Genomic DNA, 14515 nt, shown 5'->3' with positions numbered 1-14515 from the left:
ATTGACAAGCAGTTTGTAAAATTTGATTGAAAACATGAAAGTCCTAGATAGTAAAAAATAAAAAAAACTCGTTAAAGAATAACAAAGTGGAAATAACAAACTACCTGAATTTAATAATTTAAGAAGGCAATGGCACCCCACTCCAGTACTTTTGCCTGGAAAATCCCATGAACAGAGGAGCCTGGAAGGCTGCAGTCCATGGGGTCACTAGAGTCAGACACGACTGAGCGACTTCACTTTCACTTTTCACTTTGATGCATTGGAGAAGGAAATGACAACCCACTCCAGTCTTCTTGCCTGGAGAATCCCAGGGACGGGGAGCCTGGTGGGCTGCCGTCTATGGTCACACAGAGTCGGACATGACTGAAGTGACTTAGCAGCAGTACTAGAATAAGAACAGAAAAATAGGTCAATGGAAAAGAATATATAGTCCAGGAATGGAGTTTGGGAATATAGTCTGAAAGGAAATTCTTTTTTAAATGAAGTACTCAGTGAAAATGAAGGTGGACTCCTCTTTCACATAATATACAAAAATGAATTCAAGTATTTTATAGCCCTAAAAGTAAAAGCTAAAACTATAAAAACTCTAGGTGAAAATATAGGATAATGTATTCATGGCTTGTGGGAAACAAAGATTTCTTAGTGAGGACATGGAACATACCAGTCACTTAAAAAAAAATGGTAAACATCATCAAAATTTAAAAGTTCAAATTATCAAAGTCATCTTTAAGAAAATGAAAAAGACCAAGGGAAATATTTATACTTACCCATACACATATGTCAAAAGAATATCTAAGGAAAAACAAATATTGTTGATGGAGAAGATCATCTGACATATCCTGACCAGCTGCTAACAAAATCATAAATAAATACAATATTTATAGATTAAAGGTGGGCTTTTTGATTTGCTTTGTTGACATGTATGCATTCTTTATTGGGAGCAGTAACAGAATAAAGGATTTTATTGTCTGTTATCACTTTAAAATAAGAAATTGACTGTACTTTAAGACCTCCAATGCCATTTTTTGAAGAATTCTAAATTGTGTTTGTTGATGTTTAGTTTGGATCTAGCGAGATTAATGTCATACAAAAAATCTGTAACTAAATCACCATAGGCAACCTGATATCCTGCCTCCAGTGGTCTTCCCTGGTGGCTAAGATAGTAAAGAATCCACTTGCCAATGCAGTAGACCCGGGTTCAATCCCTGGATTGGGAAGATCCCCTGGAGAAGGAAATGGCAACCCATTCCAGTATTTTTGCCTGGGAAATCCCACAGACAGAGGAGCCCATGGGGTTGCCAAGAGTCAGAGACGACTGAGCGACTAACACACAATCTTTATTATTGGAAAAAAATTGTAATGATAAGGCAATGGGCATTGGATTTTTTGTAGGATAGCTGTGGGTGGTGGTGCAACACATGGGTGTAAAAGGGTATATATGATGAAGATCATGCATAATATCTATTAAACTTAATTACTATTGTGAAGAAATAAAAATGACAACAATTTAAATTAATTCCTGCTAGAAAGATTGAGTTTCATTGGCTTACTTGTTTTATAGATATTTCAAAATGAAAATAAACTACTGGAACTAAGATTTCCATGTGTCTACCCTCAAAGTACTTCTGGTAAGAAAGTAATATTGTAGTAATAGTAATTGAAAGTAATAGTAGCCATTTCTCAGGAAACATTCACCCACCCACTACACATCTCCAGATGTTTATCATTTATGAGTATTGGAAAAAATAAAAAAACTATTGTACCATCTGTGTGTCTTACTTACAATTAGAGTATATTACCAACAACTGAAGGTATTCCTAAGACTTTCTTGATCAAAAAGTACAAAGAAAATTAATTTTTTTCTCCCTGCTTCATTGGTAGAAAAAATTCTGTTTTCCTGAAATGATGATTCCTTATTCAGTTCAGTTCAGTTCAGTTGCTCAGTCGTGTCCAACTCTTTGTGACCCCATGAACCGCAGCACGCCAGGCCTCCCTGCCCATTACCAACTCCCTCAGTCCACCCAAACCCATGTCCATTGAGTCAGTGATGCCATCCAACGATCTCATCCTCTGTCATCCCCTTCTCCTCCTGCCCTCAATCTTTCCCAGCATCAGGGTCTTTTCAGATGAGTCAGCTCTTCGCATCAGGTGGCCAAAGTATTGAAGTTTCAGCTTCAACATCAGTCCTTCCAATGAACACCCAGGACTGATCTCCTTTAGGATGGACTGGTTGCACCTCCTTGCAGTCGAAGGGACTCTCAAGAGTCTTCTCCAACATCACAGTTCAAAAGCATCAATTCTTTGGTGCTCAGCTTTCTTTATAGCCCAACTCTCATATCCATACATGACCATTGGAAAAACCATAGCCTTGACTAGATGGACCTTTGTTGACAAAGTGATGTCTCTGCTTTTTAATATGCTACCTAGGTTGGTCATAACTTTCCTTTTAAGGAGTAAGCGTCTTTTAATTTCATGGCTGCAGTCACCATCTGCAGTGATTTTGGAGCCCAGAAAAATAAAGTCAGCCACTGTTTCCACTGTTTCCCCATCTATTTGCCATGAAGTGTAATAAGTGATTCCTTATTACAGTCAGATATTCGAGACTAACATTTTTACCTACTGTATTAGTTTTTCAGACTGCTGTAACAAAGCATAGACTGAGTGACTTAAACAGCAATTTTGGAGGCTAAAAGTCTAAGGTTAAGAAGCCTGCAGGGTTGATTTCTTCTGAGGCCTCTTATCTTGGGTTTACAGATGGCCATCTTCTTTCTGTGTTTTCACATCATTTTCCCTCTGCACATGTCCATGTCCAGATATTTTTTTTTTTTTTTCACAAGGACAATCCTAATGATCTCATTTTCACTTAATTACCTCTTTAACGACTCTATCTCCAAAAAGTCATGTTTTGAGCTACTGGGAGTTAGGACACAAGAATTTTGGGGTGGGCTCACAGTTTAGAATAACACCTTCTTATTCACCTTGAAGTCTAACAGTCCAGGCTTGTTGGAAAGTTAGAAATTCATGATGTGGTCATATGATGGTGTATTCATGTAAATGAACCACAAGGTGTGTTGAGTACCAAAATCTGGAGAGTCTCTGTTCTAGTTACTTTTCACTTAAAGTTTTTGATATTAAAAAGAGCCAGTGAGTAATGTCCTTATGAGGGGAGCACATGTGGTTAGTCTTCATTGTGATTTGGCAAAGTTTATGGATAAGAGGTGTTCAAAAGTATATGGTTGAGCTGTTTGGCAAGATCTAATGAGTGTGAATTATGGAGCAACTTTGAAAGTCTGTGTGGTCAGAGAAGCCAATGAAGTTCCTAATGAGAAAGTTAATGGATTTTTCTAGTCAAAAAAAAAATAGATGGTAGAAAGCAATGTCGTTATTTTTTAAATTACTTTATTCATTCTCTCATTCATTCAACAAGCCTTTCTTGTATATGCTGGACAGTGAAGTAGACCCTGAACACAGCAAGGACAATGAAACGTGGCCTCTCTCCTTTTTACTCTTTATGTGGGAGAGAAAGACATATCCAGCAGAAATTATAATACCATGTGGTAATGGGAGGAACAGAATAGGAACATAGAGAAAAGAAAGCCAAACCGCAGTAGAGCTCTGAGGGCGGGGTTGCAGCAAATGAATTATGGATGGAATCCCTCTGGTGAAGAGGAGGAACAGGACCAGGAGAGAGGATTGCAATATGAACAAAGGTACAGGCTGAGAAACAATGTGACATTGAAGGGAAATAGGAAGCAGTGATTCAGTGAAGCTCAGTCACAGTCAGAAGCATTGAATGTACTATTTGTGGCACTACATGTACCAAGAGTTGGTGTTGACACTTGTGTATAAACAGTGGTCCTATTATTTATGTAGTGATTCTCTCTAATGAAGTGCTGCCTAGAAGTTCTCTGATTCACTCCTAGGGAATAAGCAAATGCATGTTGGTATGGTAAATCTATATCAAGGTCTCAGAAAGATGCATGATATTATGGTCTAAAGTAATCATATTTGGACTTAGATTATTACAAGTAACCAGACATACTTTCATATATTCTTGCCTTCGTTCACATGCTCAGGCAGTCCTATTAAGTATCCACTAAGTTTGAGGAGGCAAGTAGCTACTAAGCCAGGGCTACAGGAGGATGCAGAAGACAGTATTATTTCTTCCTCAATTTTTACATTAGTTCAAGCCTACCTGAAAACTATAAGAAAAAAGTTTAAGTTTTAATGGATGAGGGCATAGTAATGCAATGTGTATTTTATTTATGTATTCCAATCATGAATAAAGAAGAATTGATTTGGAGGAATTTGAATCAGTTGAAGTTTTATGGTTGTAGGGAGTAAAGATACTCACATGTCTTTACAAGAATGACTAATACAGAGAGACACCAGGGAAATAGCCTGTGCTGAGGTGTGGAGATGGGAACAGACCAGCAATGGTTAGGAAAAGGTAAGGAAACAGATGAGCTTTTATAAGAAAGATGGAACTAGAACTTTCTTTTTATAAGAAAGATAGAACTAGCTACGGTATTTGTTCTTGTTCTTAGTTGTCAATTCAGTTCATCTGTATTTCTTTTGGTAAAAAGAAAATCAAATAATTCCTTGGTCTAGCAAAAGAACCCTGAGATCTCAGCTGGGTCTCTTCTAGGATTGTTAGCTGAGATTGCAAGAAATGAATGCCTTTTATAAGAAAGTATCTTTACTTTTTTAAAAAGTCTTTCTCAGTGTCCCTAATTTTAGTCTTACATTTAGTATGTATTTATTTTGGCTGTGCTGGTCACAGTTGCAGCATGCGGGATCTAGTTCCCTGACCAGGGATCAAACCCAGGTCCCTGCATTGGGAGCACAGAGTCTCAGCCACTGGACCACCTGGGAAGTCCCTGGACGTTTGTAATTGTATAATGTAGCAGCTCTAGAAATCAGACTTTACTCTCTCAAGAGGTTGCTTTTGCTGTTTATTTAGTTGTTGATCGTTTGCTTAGTGAGTGTCCTAAATGATTTGTCATTTTGTGTTGTCATGAATGAAGTTCTGTCGTTAGCTGAGTGATCAGCTAGTGATTGGACAGATCAAAGTTATGACCCTGAAATAAATATTTAAAGCCTTTAATTCCCCTATAAAGATGTAGTTTGTGTATTCCTTAGGTTTTTTTCATTATCTCTTTTCCATTTCCTTATGTATAGTTTTTTTTTTACCTCCACCAAAGGTTGAATATCTATTATTTCATTGAAAAGGTCACAATTATGTGGACAATATTAAGAACTATATTATCAACCTGAAGCTTGGCAGGTTTCTATCAAGCTGGTAAGAATTTAATGGACATGGTGGGGAACAGTCAAAAAATGATCCACACCTTGTGTCTGGTTTCAATAAGAGATGTATGAGTCAATGAATGAGCAGACAAATATTGAAAATTAGATAATGATTCAAAACAATATAGTATTGTTAAGTTTCAGATATCATGGGTAATGTGTCATTGTAGCTAAGTGGAAATAAGTAATTACTGAGAGCCAGGGTGTTGAGAAAGTTTTCATGGAGGAAGTAGCATTTGAACTGAATTTATAAGGAGAGGTTGGATTTAATTTATTCATTTTTTAATTTTATTATTGGAGCATAGTTGCTTTACAATGTTCTGTTATTTTCTGCTGTACAGCAAAGTGAGTCAGCCATATGTACACACATATCCCCTTCCTTTTGGACCTACTTCCTACTCACCACTCTATCCCACCCCACAAGGTCATCACAGAGTACTGAGTGATACATTCAGTATATTCTTGCCTGGAGAATTCCATGGACAAAGGAGCCTGGCAGGCTACAGTCCATGGGGTCACAAAGAGTTGGACACAACTGAGCAACTAACACTTTGAATTTCACTCTCTTTTCCCCTGAAGTAATAGCTTTACTGAAGTCAAGGCAGAAAGGAAACATCATTTAAAATTAAAACATAATTTTAATTTTTTAAGAAATATAGCAGTTTCCCCTAGTTATCTATTTTACACACAGCGTAGTATGTACGTTAATGCTACTCTCTCAATTCGTCTCAACTTCTCCTTCCCCCTCTGTGTCCACATGTCTGTCTTCTGTCTATGAGGTTAGATTTTTATCGGCAGAGAAGTCATGAGAGGAGACACAGTAAACAAGGCATGTAGGAAAAAAAGATTATCATGGACAATGGGAATAATATTTTTGCCACTGAACCAATTTCTTAAAAAATTAAAAATATGTTTTAATTTTAAATGATGTTTCCTTTCTGCCTTGACTTCAGTAAAGCTATTACTTCAGGGGAATAGAGGGTGAAAGTGAAAGTGTTAGTTGCTCAGTTGTGTCCAACTCTTTGTGACCCCATGGACTGTACCCTGCCAGGCTACTTTGTCCATGGAATTCTCCAGGCAAGAATTTTGGAATGGTGGCCATTCCCTTCTCCAGGGGATCTTCCCACCCAGGGATTGAGCCTAGGTCTCCTCCTGTATTACAGGCAGATTCTTTACCAGGGAAAAAGAGGTTCCACCTAAAAGAGAGGAGTAATTTACTGATCACCTTTATGTTTCAAAGCTAACTTCTTTGAGGTAAAGGAATACAGTTTAAAGCAAGATCTGTGAAGAAAGAAAGTTATTTTCTCAATTCCGAAAACTCCCCCTTTGCATCTTCAGAGCAAAGCTCTTCAGAGGTTTAATCATGGATTGTATTCATTGTGGAAAATGAGATGTAGAGAAAGTCCCCGGCTGATCGAATGAAAGAGAAAAAAAAAAAAAAAAAAAACAACCCACAGAGTCCTGGATAAAGGGAAAAATACAAAGAAAGACCAAGAGGTTAGAGATGAATGCCCTGGCTCACCCCTCAGGATGTGTAGGTTGTAGAAACATCCAGAAGGATTAGGACTGGAGAAGAATGTGACAGAATCTTTACACAGATCCTTAGATTAGTTAATGTAAAAATCTGGGTGCTGTTGGACTAGATTTTTCTTTTACATTCATACGGTACAGAGCTCCATGAAATAAAACACGGAGATGAGAGACCAGCAAGACAGGCCTAGGTGAGGACTTCTGATTCTCCCTGAGCCTAGGTTAGGTGCAGGAGACCTGGCAACCCAAACTTGTTTTGTGAAGGATACAAGGGAGGGAGGGTGAGTAGCTGACAATAGAGAATAATGGGGTTGCCATAGTGAGGAGCAGTGGGACTCCACAGCAGAGGATGTGATGTCCCAGTCTAGGCTGAGCCAAGGAGGAGGCTGAGGGCGGGACCCAGAGGATCCCAGAGTAAAGATGGAGCTAGATCGAGGTGGAGAGATGATCGCCACACTCCAGACCATACTGAGAACAGGCGGTGCCCAGACACCAAGTGGGCGAGAGCAGTCTTCTCAGAGTCCAGTGAAGGAGACCATAAGGATCTACACAAAGAGTAGCTGCCTCCCCGCCATTGTCCAGAGGATACATGGATTGGGTTGGCCAAAACGAACTTTTTGGCCAACCCAATCTGTAGGATGTAGGTTTTTCTGTAGGATGTTACAGAGTAACACCTGAATGAACTTGGTGGCCAATCCAGTACTTCCTCTTATATGCCATGCTGCCTTAGGTGGCCAGGGAGAGAAGTAAACTTCAAAGAGAAAGAGTCTTTTTTGGGAATTTTGAACATAAATTTGACTGTTTCTGTGTTAAAAAGAGACTAAGATTATTGAAAGCAAAAGTTTAAGCTAGAAGAGATTGATACCTTTAAAAGGCAAATTTATGGTTATTATTCTTAGTTTTATTTTGTTTTCCCTATGACTCAAAAGGATGGAGGTTCAGATCACTTATAGAAAACAAAGATTCTCCATTTTTACTCATCTTACTTGTAGTTAGTTTTGGAGCCAGTCTGCATGTGTTTTGGAGGCTATGAATAAACCAAGCCTCCTAAAGTGGAGTGTTTGTGTTAGGAAATAGTGATCCATAGAGTTAGAAAAATATAAATATTTGTCTGGATGTGGGAACACCAATATATTGAAGTTGGATCTGAAAATATATTCAGTATATTTTATATGAAAAAGTGCTCTAATTTCAAAAGTTCCAGATGAACCCCAGAAGAAATGTTGGATGAATTTTTCTTTGGCTCTGACTTTATCTAAGTCATGGCTGTAGTCCATCTGGAATTCTGAGCTAGGACTGTGTGGATTATCATGGGTCATGTGTTGCTTTAGTTACTCCAGCAGTGTGTGTGTGTAACTTTGCCTGTGCCTGTGCGTGTGTGTGTGTGTGTGCATAAGTGCATATTGTGCATCTTCTATGAAAAGCTGCTACAGACTTTCTTCCATTTTTTGGTCAGAATGAATTCATAAAAACCACATACTGGATCTGAGACTCACAAAGTGGATCATATTTTTCCTACCCAAATGATGTTGTAATTTTGGTTTGAATTTAAGACATGGCCTCAAATAAATCATAGCTGTAATCAACACCACAACTGCAAAGGGAAAAATTCAGTTACTACAAATCTTTAAAATTATATCATAATGTTATAAACTGTGGATAAAATTACTATATAAAATGATTGTAAGTGGGACTCCAATATACAGTAAACTGTATATAATAACTCTACTGACAGCTTTGCTTTATCATATATTTGATCAACTGTAAAATTATGATAACTTAATTTTAATTCATACTTTTACTTGACATTTTGAAACTAGGGAAAAGCTTTAAAGAATAATTTGAATGACCAGGTATTTTAAAATAAAGTAGTCTGAAATTTTAACTGTCTTTTATATTTTTTGATAAATCTCAACTGATCTTCAATTTGAAGATCAGTTTTATTTAATCTGAAGCCACCTACTAAAGTAATTCTTTAAGACTTCATTAAGAACTATATTCTAAGTAATTTAGAGAAAATAAAAAAATGGTTTGCATATTGCATTTGTTGTCTATAACTTTCTAACAGTTTGCTATACACTTAACATATTAAAACAGCACAGATCTATCACCTTAATTTCTTTGGGTCAGGAACCTACACACAGCTCAACTGTGTCTTATACCTCAAAGTTTCTCATGAGGCTGTAATCAAGGTATCAGTCAGGGTTCTGAGGTCTCTTCTGAAACTCAACTCAGGAAGGATCTCCATCCAAGCTCACCCAATTGTTGACAGAAATCAGTTCCTCAAGGGTTGTGGGACTGAGGGCCTCAGTTCCTAACTAGCCATTGACCAGAAGCCATCCCGAGTTCTTGTTATACGGGACTTCAAAAGACAGCAACTTGTTTCATCAAAATGTGCAAGTCAAAAAAGCAACAGAGAGAGTGTGCTAGCAAGATGGAAGCCACAGTTTTCATAACCTAACCATGGAAGTGATGTCCAGTCAACTTAGCTGCATCTGCTGGTTAGAAGCCGAGATTCCACATTTCACTCATCTTCAATGGGAGAGGATGCTACAAGGGCATAAGCAAGAGACAGTAGGGATCATGGATATCTTAGAGTCATCTGGACACAGACGTGTTCCACATGTTGATCTTTACATATCTGTTTCTCTTGCTCTCTTTCTTATTTACAGTGCTCTTGGAGGGAAAGAGCTCACAGTATGCTGAGTGGAAAAGGGACTAGAACACTGCTTTTTGCATTGCTTATAGAGCTGAGTCATAGGTTGATGATAGTATAATTATAAGCTTGATGTCTTCACATTATTGAGTGACATTGTTACCGATGACCATAAGGGAGATGAACTTCAAGGCAGTATCTTTGCTTTACTAGTCACAGTGTTGAGTGAGATGCAAACAGAAGTGTCAGTTCTGCTGTTATTTCAGAAGGACTGAAGATGAGACTCTGGTTAGAAAGGAGGGTGGATCAAAAAAGAAGATGGGTTATAAAATATGGAGCAGTCATCGAGACAAAACTTAATGAAATGTATGTCTAAGAAGTTCAGAGGTGTTTGGGGGAAAGTTTTGATGCACAAAGTTCAATTTAACTATCTTTCTTGTGTGTGTTAAGTTGCTTCAGTCATGTCTGACTCTTTGCAGTCCCATGGAATGTAGCCTCTTAAGCTCCTCTGTCCATCGGATTCTCCAGGCAGGAATATTGGAGTGGATTGCCATGACCACCTCCAGGGGATCTTTCCAACCCAGGGATCAAATCTGTTTCTCTTATGTCTCCTGCATTAGCAAGTGGGTTCTTTACCACTGGAGCCATTTGGGAAGCCCCATCTCTTCCATAGTCTCACGAAATTTCCAGTAAAAAATGTCTATTAGTTAGATATCATTTGAAGAGAGGGTGTGTGTAAGATTCTGAGATTAGTGTCAACATAAAGGCTGAGCAGCCCTTGCTGACCAGTGTTGTGTAACATAGACTTAACTGGAAGCATAGTGTGAACAGGGTATTGTGTTCTGATTGGGAAAACATGGCCTTTGTTCCAGTCCTGGCTGTGTGACTTGATCCAGCTAAACTCAGACTCAAATGTCAGATCTCATCACCTGAACATGGCTTACACTGTTTGGCCTATACTTTACATGCTTTCAAAAACTGCCCTATCTCCAGCCAGTACCCTACTTTTTGTACCTTTCTCTCTTATTTCTATATGGTACCTGCCTATAATGCAGGTAAATAGGGGATAAAACAAACCTTTGAGCAGGGATTCTCAGCCTCAGCACCATTGACATCTTGGGCTGGACAATTCTCTGTGGTGAGGAGCTAGGCTGTGCCAACTAAATTTCAATGGTATCTAACACACACCCTCCTTTCAGTTATGACAATGAAAAATATCTTCAGATATTAACCTATGTCTTCCTGTAGTAGAGGAATGGATAAATTACCCAGGGTTGAGAGCTACTACCTTAGACGTTTGTTGTGTGGAGCAGAATGATGTGTTACATCTCAAAGCACCTAAAAGAGTAATTAAAATGTAATAGGGACTCAATAAATGATGGTTTTCCTCTAACATTTAGCATTGGAGAGTAGTATCTTATATATGGAGTAACTTGACATAAGTTTTCCGAGACACAGAAGGCAAGGGTGTGTGTATGTGTGTGTTACTCACTCAGTTGTGTTAGACTCCTCGTGACCCCATGGACTTTAACCCACCAGGCACTTCTGTCCATAGGATATTCCAGGCAAGAATACTGGAGTGGGTTGCCATGTCCTTTTCCAGGGGATCTGCCTGACCCAGGGATGGAACCCAGATCTCCTGCATTGCAGGTAGATTCTTTACCATCTGAGCCACCAGGCAAGTCCAGAAGGCAAATAACCCTGTATGTAATAATTTATATAGTCACTAATTTGAAAAAGTCATTTGTTACAGATATCTGTGAGTGTGCATAAAAGCTGATCCTCACCTGTAAAGTCAGACCAGTGGAGCTTCAGTTGCAGTCCTCTTCCAATTAATACTATGTGCTCTGGGGAAGTCCTTCATACTTCCAAAGGGGCTTTATTTGTAGCACACCTTATAAATAAAATGGAGTATCAATGACATGTATATCATGGTGGTGAATGATTCAGTCATTCATTCATTCAATGTATACCTATTGAGCATCCATTAATATTATGTTTCAGGTGTAGGAAATGTGAGAAATTCCCTGCCACATTGAGAATCCATTAGTGTGGAATCAAGTGATGAACAAATAAATGTAAAGTGTAATAATTCCAGGATGTAATCATCATTCTGAAGATAAAGAAGGAGAACATGGATAAAGAGTAATAGAAGACGCTGTCTTAGATAGAGTAGTCAAGGAAATCCCCTCTTAGAAGGCAATCTTTGAGCAAAGACTTGAACGAAGGGAGAGAAGCACAGTATGGTCATATTGGGTGCAAGGGCACCCCAGGGAGAAGACATAGCAGGTACAGAGTCCTGAAAATATTTATAGTCTTAGATAGTTCGTGGCACAGGAAGAGGCTTGGGTTGCTATATAAGTAAGTATATTACATAATCAGTTCATTACACTTTTAGATATTTATGTACACACACACACACATATATATATATATATATATGTATATATATATAATCACCAAATACTATTTTTTTTAAGGACTTCCCTGTTGGCTCAGTGGTAAAGCATTCACTTGCAAATGCAGGAGACATGGGTCCAATCCTTGGGTCTGGAAGATCCCCTGGAGAAAGAAAAAGCAACCCCTTCCATTCTTGCCTGGGAAACCCCATGGAGAGAGGAGCCTGGCAGGCTACAGCCCACGGGGCCACAAAGACTCAGACACGACTTAGTGACTAAACAACAACTCTTCTTTTAAGACACTCAGAAATTTATACAATGTAGGAAGTGAGATGAGGTTCTTAGGCAGTATCATGCAGCATGACGTTATTAAAGAACAGCTCCAGCTATCCAAGGAAATGGATAGGGGCAACTGTCCAAGGAGGCAACTATCCAAGGAAATGGAACAAGTTGAAAATAATCTTGTAGAATTTAATGCGAGGTGGCAATGTCTTGTGACTTGAAGTGTAAGGGATGAAAACAGCATGTGAATTCCAAGAAAGCAGTGCAGAACGGAAAGAGGATTTACGATGTGCCAGACAGGGTGGCAACATCCCGTGGCATGTGGCTCGCATCTCAGTGATGGGAAAGGTATGTCCTGTGCCTGCCTCTAGCCTGCGGCACACCACAAGGAGGACAGTTGGCAGCCACAGCCACAGCCCATCAGCAGCAGTTTCAGTGTATGACCAGCCACCACGATCTTCTTTACTTATTTTTCCAAAAATGTGATTCTTTTTTTCCTTATCCCAAAGGGCTATACGTAAAACAGAAATAAAGGAAGGTTGAAGGGGAGAAGATAGGAGGCAGTTATGAGACTTAGCATCTTTTTTAGACTAACCATATTGGATTTTGGGCTTCCCTGGTAAAGAAACCGCCTGCAATGCGAGAGATGCAGGAGACTTAGGTTAGATTCCTGGGTTGGGAAGATCCCCTGCAGGAGGAAATGGCAACCCACTCTAATATCCTTGCCTGGAGAATCAGTTGGCAGAGGAGCCTGGCAGGCTACAGTCCATGGGGTAACAAAAGTGTCGGACGCAATTGAGTGAGCGCATATTAGGATTTAGGATCCCAACAAATATAAAAGCATAATAAAATACCTTTTTATGTTTTATTTTTACTTTCTAACATGCATTTAGTTGGTTAAAATTTGCTTCATTGAGAATATTGCATGATGAGTTGAAAATCTCATTATCAACAACACAAAGTTCAGCAGAGTGTAGCTAAGTACAAAGGAAATAAAATGGAAGACCCTTGAAGCAAAAGAAGTCTACTGTATGGAGGGTCTAGTGAAGGAAATGTGTTAGTTGCACAGTTGTGTTGACTCTGCAACCCCTTGGACTGTATGTAGCCTTTCAGGCTGCTCTGTCCATGGAATTCTCCAGGCAAGAGTAAAGGAAGTGAAGGAAGGGTACTACCAAAACTTGAGACTTAAGCAAAAATAAAGACAGAAACAAGAAAGAGGAAAGGAGGGGTGGTAATGGGAGACTTGTTATATTTGAAATCCAAGAAAAAGGTAAACTAATTCTGAGTTGATTCACCAACCTCATATCAGTTTAGTTTTTTATATTTGTGTTGTGTTTATGAAGTCACCTGGCTGCAGGCAGAATTATCTTTACTAAAGACAAGTGTGTTGTTGTTGTTGTTTAGTTGCTAACTTGTGACCGACTCTCTTGCGGCCCCATGGACTGTAGCCCTCCAGGCTCCTCTGTCCATGGGATTTCCCAGGCAGGATTATGGGTATGGGTTTCTATTTCCTTCTCCCAGGGATCTTCCAGACCCCAAGATCAAACCTACATCTCCTGCACTGGCAGGCAGATTCTTTACCAGTGAGCCACCAGGGAAGCCAAAGATAAGCTTAGAGACTGGATGAAGAAGCTGCTAGGAGGACTTCCTTTGTAGTCCAGTGGCAAAGAAATTGCCTTCCAATGTAGGGGACATGGGTTCCATTCCTGGTCCAGGAACTACCGTCCTATATGTTTTGGGGCAACTGGGCCCACAAAGCACAACGAGAGATCCTGAGGCTACAACTAGAGAGGACTGTGTGCCACAGCGAAGACCTAGTATAGCAAAAATATTTTTTTTAATTTTTTTAAAACTTAAAAAACTGCTAGCATTAGGGCTATAAGCAGTTAGTATGTGAATTTACCACACTCTCTCTCAAGGGCTTATTTTGAGTTAGCAAATTATGTAATTAATGCAGGGACACTTATCAGAATGAATTAATATTTGTAGTCTAGATCAAGAATAAAAATATCATCTGGTATGGTATAGCATGTAATTATTAGGTTTATGGTCAAAGTTCATTAACAAGCAACAAATTGATACAGTGCTCATAGGAACTTCTCAACATATAGGACCTTATTTATTTAACATAAGGTCCTTTTTATGTTGGAACATAAAAATTATATTAAATAGTGTTCATAATTAGTTTAGAAACAAAATAATAAGTCTAAGCATGATGTATCACCTGCAGTGGCTGAAATCATGCTACGGTAACATAATGGTACCTAATAGGGTAAGTAGTCATTCCGTAACTAAACTATTTTGATGAGAAATGCTTTCTCATTATTGAGAGGGATAA

The 14515-nt window shown here is 38.8% G+C and overlaps 1 protein-coding gene across 2 annotated transcripts in view; it reads left to right on the top strand.

The window, feature by feature from the left end:
* C14H8orf34 (chromosome 14 C8orf34 homolog) overlaps positions 1-14515 on the top strand; it is a 370688-nt gene that overhangs the window by 191391 nt on the left and 164782 nt on the right. The gene's annotated exons all lie outside the window — the stretch shown is intronic.

This window comes from Bos mutus, chromosome 14 (genome assembly GCF_027580195.1).
Source record: "Bos mutus isolate GX-2022 chromosome 14, NWIPB_WYAK_1.1, whole genome shotgun sequence".
Classification (NCBI taxonomy): domain Eukaryota; kingdom Metazoa; phylum Chordata; class Mammalia; order Artiodactyla; family Bovidae; genus Bos; species Bos mutus.
The sequence above is the reverse complement of the archived record's forward strand: the minus strand, read 5'-3'. Positions and strand labels throughout refer to the sequence as shown.